This window comes from Rattus norvegicus, chromosome 5, assembly GCF_021556685.1.
Source record: "Rattus norvegicus strain SHRSP/BbbUtx chromosome 5, alternate assembly SHRSP_T2T, whole genome shotgun sequence".
In the NCBI taxonomy this organism is placed as follows: Eukaryota; Metazoa; Chordata; class Mammalia; order Rodentia; family Muridae; genus Rattus; species Rattus norvegicus.
In genome coordinates this window covers 109537307-109546603 of record NC_141538.1, presented here as the reverse complement: position 1 = coordinate 109546603, position 9297 = coordinate 109537307, and positions in this window count along the sequence as shown.

The window sequence follows — 9297 nt, the reverse complement described above, 5'->3', positions numbered from 1 at the left end:
AATATCATTCATCTTTTATAGAATCCTGTTGAAATTATCCTTTTTGTGAACGTGTGCTTTATTATTATTTTGTTAACTATACATGGTTCTACAATGAATATCTTGAAACATTCTTGAATTAATTCTATTGATTTTTTTGGTTTAGCAAGTAGAATTGCTAAAAATAAAACATGAAGTTTATACAAAATAACATTTCAGTATAACTTTCCAAAATGGCTCTTCTAAATCACAATATTGAGATACTGTGTCAGTATTTTAACCATCTTTTCAGTAGAATGTATATAATCGTTGGATAAATAAAAACTAGTATTTTAACTTTTTTGTTATTTTTCTTATTTTGTTATATTTCTTTTTGCATGCTATTATATTTCTTGCGTTCGTGTTCTTAAATCAAATGATGTTTAATGTGTGTGCTGTAAGCTAGAAGTATTGACTTCTTCCTATAACATTAAACACGTATTGGCCAAAGCTATTTTAATTAAGTTCTTCCAGAAGTTTAAAAAGAAAAGCACTCTTTTTTGTTACAAGTGTAAGTATACTTAGTATAGTTCCAGCTAGTAAATAGATTATAGCTACTAAAGCTATAATCCAGAAATGCTAACAGAAAAATAAATCTGCCTGAGTCTTTACAAAGACTCAGAACAAAACACTGTCCTTCCCCTTTCTTTCATTTACCATTGGTGTATGGGACACCAGACATCTGATTTATACCAGACATTGTATTGGGCTCCATGAGTAAAAAGAAAGAATTCAGTGGGGGAAGTTGTAGGCATGCACCTAAACTCGTGATTGCAACATAATTTCCTAAGACCTGTGATTCAGATCCTGTAACTGCTGTGAGATTTCCAGCATGGCCTGCAGTTCACAGTTGACAAGACTGTGCCCCTCTGCCCTTTGACATTACCCTTACCCCAGTGGAAGATGACTCAGAGACGACTGCAGCAGATTTGACACAACCACCCTCTTTACTGAAGCACTTTCTTCTGGAACCTTTCTTTATATGTAGATACCATACTGTCCTGGTTGCCTTCATATCACATAGACATTCTTGCTTCCAAGTTTTCTGTGGAAACACCACCTTCCCTCTAAGTGACCAGTGTTGGGTACCCTAGTTGGAGGATCTTGGTATTGCATTCCCTGCTGACCTCATTCCCTGGGCAATCTCATGTAGTAAGGTCATAGCTTCAAACAGCGTCTTTATGGAGATAACAGTTTCCTACCATCTTCTTCTTAGCCCCAGGTTTGAATATCTGATGCTCAACTGGTTTGTATACATTGCTTGTTCAATCGAAGCTTGCTTGTTTTATTTTTTATTTTTCACAAGACTTCTCTTTTGCCCAGCACACGGAGTCACTATGCTCAGTTATTCCATCAAATACTGGGATATCTAGGTTTGCCTCCCTTCCTCTTTCTCTTCCTCCTCTCCCATGCTTTTTTCATACCTTCTTTCTTTTAACCTTGGAGAATGGACCCAGACCCTTGAGCATGCTAAACAGCTATGCTAGCACGGAGCTCCAGCCCTGGTTTTTAGTATTTGCCTGTTTTCATAAAATTGTCATCTTTTCTCTCAATAAGTCTTGACAGCTCATCCATTAAAACATTACCATGATTGTGACCATCTTACCACCTCCACTTCTGTTACTATTTTCCAGCAAGGTGTTGCTGTGTAGCACTTGCTGGCCTAGAACATGCTATGTAGACTTGGTTGCTTTCAAACTCACAGAGATCCTTCTACCCTCGTGTCTTGAGTACTAGGATGGGAAGAAAATGTGCACCCCAATTTTGTCATTATTATATCTGGCTGAGAAGTAATATTGATTTTTCTAGACGACCTTCCTGTGTCTTACTAAAGAATTTTCCACACATGGGTGCATTGTTTTTCAAAATATGTGTTTGGCCAACCTGTCTTAATACTCTTCTAAGGCTTGCTGTGAAGCCAAGAGCAAAGGACAGCCCTTACCCAAGCTTACTATGGTGGTTTGAATAAAAATGGCACCCATAGGGTCAAATATTTGGATGCCCTGTTGGTGGATTGTTTGGGAAGGACTTGGAGGTGTGGCCTTGGAGGATATGTGTCACTAGGAGTCAGCATTGAGGTTTTAAAAGTTTATGTAAATACCAATTAACTCTTTTTGCCTTATGTTGGTGGGTTGAGATGTGAGCTCAGTCACTGCTCCAGTAACATGCCTGCCTGCTGCTATGTTCCCCTATCATGATGTTCATGAACTCTAGCTCCTTGGAACTGTGAGTCTCAATAAATGCTTTCTTTTCTAAGTTGCCTTGGTCATGGGTGTTTTAACACAACATTGACCCTTCTCAACTAACTGTGATTCACCCTATTCAGTCCACTTAGCCAAGCTGCCTGGGCTTGCTCCCTCTCATCTGCCAAGTTTGGCCTCTGTTTAGGTCATTGCACTTTTCATTCATTCTACCCAGAATGCTATTCTCCTAGTTGTTCATGAGGCTCATTTCCTTATCCTGCAGAAAGGGTGCCTTCAAAGCCAAGACATTCCCAGACTTTCCTGTGTAAACTGAAGCCACTCTGCCTAGCCATTTCTCCTTCCTTTACCTTTTGGAATTTCTTCCCTGTTTCTTTTCATTACTTAATAATTTTTTATTCTATTATTTGTTTCTCATGACAAAATATAAGCTCCCTCCCCACAAGGAAAGTTGTCTGTTCTATTTACAGTAACATCACCCATGCATATATATTCTCCCACTTAACCCAACTTTGACCATTTAGGCTAGACTGGCCAGTGAGTTCTTGAGCTCTGCCTTCAGGAGTTACAGGCAGACACAGCCATGCATGGCTTTTAATAGATGTTGGGAGTTGGAACTTGGGTCCTCAGGATTGCACAGCAAAAACTTTTGCATGCTAAGGCATGATGCCAACTTACTATTAATGAAAAAGACATTGCTATTCATGTTCTGTCTGTAGTTTTCTTGAGTTGTGCTACTGCACATGCTGGACCTTGAGAGGCACTACCCTGTTACCCTGCTGTGCAGTTGTTTCCTGTGAATTGAAATGTTCCCTTGTGGGTTTTTCAGGGGTGGAAAGAGACTCAAGAGTCAAGAAGATAATGAAAGTTACAAGGGTTGGAAAGCTCATAAAAGTTACAAGATTCACCAGTAATTGCTAGGAGAAGAGGAGACTGTTCTCTTGCTCCGACTCCAAGTTGTGTAGGGACCATTAGAGCTGTGGCTTTTGTGAATCAATCTTGTGAGTAACCCCTCAACCATACTTCTGTAAGTACATCCATAAAGTCACAGGTGACTGAACTAGACTCGAGGGAGCCATTTCTTTTTTTTATTTTTATTTTTTATTAACTTGAGTATTTCTTATTTACATTTCGAATGTTATTCCCTTTCCCGGTTTCCGGGCAAACATCCCCCTAACCCCTCCCCCTCCCCCTCTATATGGGTGTTCCCCTCCCCATCCTTCCCCCGTTACTGCCCTCCCCCCAACAATTAAGTTCACTCGGGGTTCAGTCTTGGCAGGACCAAGGGCTTCCCCTTCCACTGGTGCTCTTACTAGGCCATTCATTGCTACCTATGAGGTTGGAGCCCAGGGTCAGTCCATGTATAGTCTTTGGGTAGTGACTTAGTCCCTGGAAGCTCTGGTTGGTTTGCATTGTTGTTCATATAGGGTCTCGAACCCCTTCAAGCTCTTTCAGTCCTTTCTCTGATTCCTTCAACGGGGGTCCCGATCTCAGTTCAGTGGTTTGCTGCTGGCATTCGCCTATGTATTTGGTGTATTCTTGTTGTGTCTCTCAGGAGAGATCTACATCCAGTTCCTGTTGGCTTGCACTTCTTTGCTTCATCCATCTTGTCTAATTGGGTGGCTGTATATGTATGGGCCACATGTGGGACAGGTCCTGAATGGGTGTTCCTTCTGCCTCTGTTCTAAACTTTGCCTCCCTATTCCCTGCCAAGGGTATTCTTGTTCCCCTTCTAAAGAAGGAGTGAAGCATTCGCATTTTGATCATCTGTCTTGAGTTTCATGTGTTCTGTGCATCTAGGGCAATTCAAGCATTTGGGCTAATAGCCACTTATCAATGAGTGCATACCATGTGTGTTCTTCTGTGATTGGGTTACCTCACTCAGGATGATGTTTTCCAGATCCATCCATTTGCCTATGAATTTCATAAAGTCATTGTTTTTGATAGCTGAGTAATATTCCTTTGTGTAGATGTACCACATTTTCTGTATCCATTCCTCTGTTGAAGGGCATCTGGGTTCTTTCCAGCTTCTGGCTATTATAAATAAGGCTGCTATGAATATAGTGGAGCACGTGTCTTTTTTATATGTTTGGGCATCTTTTGGGTATATGCCTAAGAGAGATATAGCTGGGTCCTCAGGCAGTTCAATGTCCAATTTTCTGAAGAACCTCCACACTGATTTCCAGAATGGTTGTACCAGTCTGCAATCCCACCAACAATGGAGGAGTGTTCCTCTTTCTCCACATCCTCGCCAGCATCTGCTGTCACCTGAGTTTTTGATCTTCGCCATTCTCACTGGTGTGAGGTGAAATCTCAGGGTTGTTTTGATTTGCATTTCCCTTATGACTAAAGATGTTGAACATTTCTTTAGATGTTTCTCAGCCATTTGACATTCCTCAGCTGTGAATTCTTTGTTTAGCTCTGAACTCCATTTTTTAATAGGGTTATTTGACTCCCTGTGGTCTAACTTCTTGAGTTCTTTGTATATTTTGGATATAAGGCCTCTATCTGTTGTAGGATTGGTAAAGATCTTTTCCCAATCTGTTGGTTGCTGTTTTGTCCTAACCACAGTGTCCTTTGCCTTACAGAAGCTTTGCAGTTTTATGAGATCCCATTTGTCAATTCTTGATCTTAGAGCATAAGCCATTGGTGTTTTGTTCAGGAATTTTTTTCCAGTGCCCATGTATTCGAGATGCTTCCCCACTTTTTCTTCTATCAGTTTGAGTGTATCTGGTTTGATGTGGAGGTCCTTGATCCATCTGGACCTAAGCTTTGTACAGGGTGATAAGCATGGATCGATCTGCATTCTTCTACATGTTGACCTCCAGTTGAACCAGCACCATTTGCTGAAAATGCTATCTTTTATCCACTGGATGCTTTTGGCTCCTTTGTCAAAAATCAAGTGACCATAGAGTGTGTGGGTTCATTTCTGGGTCTTCAATTCTATTCCATTGGTCTATCTGTCTGTCTCTGTTCCAATGAGGGAGCCATTTCTTATGTCTGCCATTGGTACACTATCTGGGACAAATAACCATTTTCATCTCTCCCCAGAAACTCTACAGCATGTGTGAATACAATGCTCATTGATGAATCAGATTGGTTCAATCAGGCATTCATCCTTGTCAAGGGACAACCAATCTATAGTATAACAATTGACCAATTGGCTTGGTTTGAAAATTCAGCATTGCTATTTAGTTCAAAGTCTGGTTCTGGGAGAATCGAGCTGCCAGCTCCTGTCACCTTCACTGTCTTTTATACAGGCTAGGGTTTTTAAAACATCTTGACTATCTGACAGTAAAGGACAGAATAAATACATGCTGAGGGATGCTGTGTAGTAATTAAAGTGATGCAAATAAATATTGAAACAAGCAACACCCTATAATGTATATTGTTGAATGGGAGAAGAAAAACAGTATTATTATACTATGCAATGTCACTTCACTTTTGCTAATTTCCTGTGTATACATACATGTTCATAATATATTCATATATAAATTTCATTAAAATTCAAATAAAATTATGTCATTTAGAAACCGTTCCACAAAAACGCCCTCTGAAATTTTATGCTTTGTTTAAAAATTAGATTTTGCATTGCATGCATGTTATATAAAATTATATATACAATACACATATTTATATCAAGCAACAAATAAGAAATGTGCTCTCTCTAAGCACAAATGCATCAGTCTGTGTCTAGCCAATTCTTTGTCAGCCCTTCAACTGCTAATTCATTTTGAATTCTAAAGTGTGACTTTACGATAAACAAAAATTTGCCAAATATCATTATTTTTATTCTTAAGAAAGTTCAACAGAGAAAATGGGTCTAAGGGAAATTATTTCATTTTGTTAGAATTAAAAAATCTTAGTACAAGCCAGGTGGTGGTGGTGGCACTCGCCTTTAATCTCAGCACTTGGGAGACAGAGGCAAGTGGATCTCTTTGAGTTCAAGGCCAGCCTGGTCTACAGAGCTAGTTTTGCAAAAAACAAAAACAAATGAATAAAAAAGATTAATCCAGTTGTTATAAAATAGTATTATGGTATAATGGGTGCTCCATTTGAACATCTGTCATTTTATAAATTCAAACGTATCTCTGCTTAGATTGCACTACCTTTCACTTTAACTGAGATTCTGTATATAAAATGGGAAATTCAGCTATTGTACAGTAGATCTCTTAGAGACTACTTTATTATAATTCAAGTATTAACACCCCGGGCTAACAATTATTTGCAATAATAGCTTAAAGATGAGATGTAAGACAGTAATGAATGCATTTTGAGTTGAGAAGCAAACTCACGGGGCTTTGTATGTTTTTAATTAGAAATGCCCTTGGGTTGTTTAAAACTCAAGTTTATTCATAGTTTTAAAAGTTAATTTACCTGCCTAATATTTTTAGAATATCTGCTGTACTGAGTACAAGAAATGAACTGGACCTTTTCAAAAATAGTTAATTAAATGATTTACTAGCAAATTAAAACTATGACATATGTGCAGGCTAGTTTTATGTCAGCTTGACACAAGCTACAATAATTTTTTGAGGGGAGAGAACCTCAATTGAGAAAATACTCCCATGAGATTGGGTTGTAGGCAAGCTGGTAGAGCATTTTATTAATTAGTGTTTGATGGGGCAAGGGCCCAACCTATTGTGGGTGGTGCTATCCTTGGGCTGGTGGTCTTGGGTTCTATAAGAAAGCAGGTTGAGTAAACTATGGTGAGCAAGCCAGCAAGCAGCACCCCTCCATAGGCTCTGTGCCATCTTTGTTTGAGTTCCTGTCCTGACTTCCTTCTTTGATGAACAGTGATATAGAAGCATAAGTCAAATGAATTACTTTCTCCCTATGTTTCATGGTCATGGTGTTTCCTCACAGCAGTAGAAACCCTAACCGAGACAACATACATTAGAAAACTGCAGTGGGAATCGACATGAAGTAGGGTAGAGATGAGGACCTTCCTTTTGTCTTAAAAAGGAATGTTGACAGCTTCTAAATACCACTGACCTGAAGCACCCTTGCAGGAACCAGAATTTCTCTGTAGTTCATGAACCAGTTCTCAACCTGTGGGTCATGACCACTTTGGGAGTCTTAGAACCCTTTCACAGGGTTCTCCTAAGACCACTGGAAACCAGGTATTTACAATACGATTCATAACAGTAGCAAAACTGCAGTTATAAAGTAGCAATGAAAATAATTTTGTGGTTGGGAATCAGCACAAAGTGAGGAACTGTATTCAAGGGTCACAGCATTAGGAAGAATGAGAACCACTGAGTTAATGGGAACTGGCCATACAGTCCCCAACAAATATTCTTTGGTGTCCATATCTGTGTTTTCTCTTATACATACCATAGACTATAGGAAGAGGAATGAAAACAGAGCCAAGGGCTTGTTGACCATGAGATGGTCCTCCAGAGAGGGTTGCTCTGTCAGAGAAATGGCTTTAGGGAAATGTACTTTGGCTTCAAATGAGTGAGTTTATTAACTCAGTGTAGCAAGCCAAAGTAAAAGAATAAATTGAGGGTAGCAGATAGATGGTAGAACGTTATCATATCAGAAGCTTATGGTATCCTGCAGAAATGAACGAGGAAACCTTGATGAGATGAGATACTCACGCTGGGGCTCCTGACTGAGTCTCAGGCCGAGCTGAGTGGTTGTCTCATTTCCACAACAGGCTATTATTCCAGCCGTCGGATAAGCAGTAATCACCTCAGCTCAAAATGGTTTTCCTTAGAGCTGCTCTTAGGTTTAAAATGTTTATTACATTTTATGTATTTATTTCTTTGTTTATTTCTTTATTGTATGTGTGTATGTGTGTGTGTGTGTGTGTGTGTGTGTTCTCACATGCTACAGCATACTTGTGGGTACCAGAGGACAACTTTCAGGAGTCAGTTTTGTCCTTCCACCATGTGGGTCCCAGGCAAGCCCCCCTACCCACTGGACTATCTTGTTTGCCCAAAGGCACAATGTATTTAATATCATGAGCCGTTTGTTGTTTTCCTGCTATAGTATATTGAGTCAACCAGACCCAGGACAAGGGATCTCAGAGGACAGCTCAGATTACTATGTTGCATCAGAGAGAAATCAAGGGCATTGTCTCTCACTCTTAGAGTTAAGCTGTCGTCAAGCACAAAGAGCACATGACTGCCTTCCAATAGAATGTGTATTACACGTGCATTCTTAACAACCCCTAGTGTCACAGCTCAGAGGGTCACTGCCATCTGTTGACCCTTCTGACATTTATGCAGAGTTCTGAGTGAAAGACAGGACAGAAGGGTAGATAGTAAGTACTAATTACAAGAAAATTAGTTTTTACATGTTGTATCCTTTTTATATGCATACACACTGTTTGATGTGTTACAGCTAATCTTCGTAAGAACTCTTCAGCAGATGTCATCATAAGTGAAAGAATGAACAAGAACTTAGGCCCCAAATAATGAAGGTCTTGCTCAAAGTTACCCAACAACTACCTCAAAGGTCTATGGTTGGAAGTCAAGTCTTTCAAACTCCAGATCTAGCATAGTTTTCATTTACTTCAGTGCTTGTAGTAGACTATCTAAGTGGGAGGGACATGGGAAGAGCAGCTATAGAAGATGGCGTGGCTGTCTTATATGAAAAGAACGAGAAAGGAATTTACTACCAAATAAACCAGCTGATGTTATCTCAGGAGCTGTCTTAGGATTTATTGCTTGGAATTCAGCTCTTGCCAGCTATCCCAAATGCACTTTGATTTTCCTCCCCTTTCTACTTTTTCCTCTTCCAAGAACATGGCTTACAAGAAAATGTAGCACATGCCCTGGATACCAATGCTATCCTGTGGGCCCCTCATTCTTTGGCTTGTGGTACAGTTGCGTCATGCCCCTTTGCACCTGGCCCTTGTGTTAGTTAGTGAGCTACATTTTTCCTACTCCTCAACTTTGGGCTTAAACATGTATCTTGTTTTGACTATAAGGATCTTGGTGACACAGAAAAGATCAGAAATGTGTTTGAACACTCGTCTTGTCCTCTTGCGTTCCAGGATTTCAGAATAAGAACATGGCCCAGATAGCTGTTTCCTAGAATAAACATAGGTGGGACAGATTTGGAATGA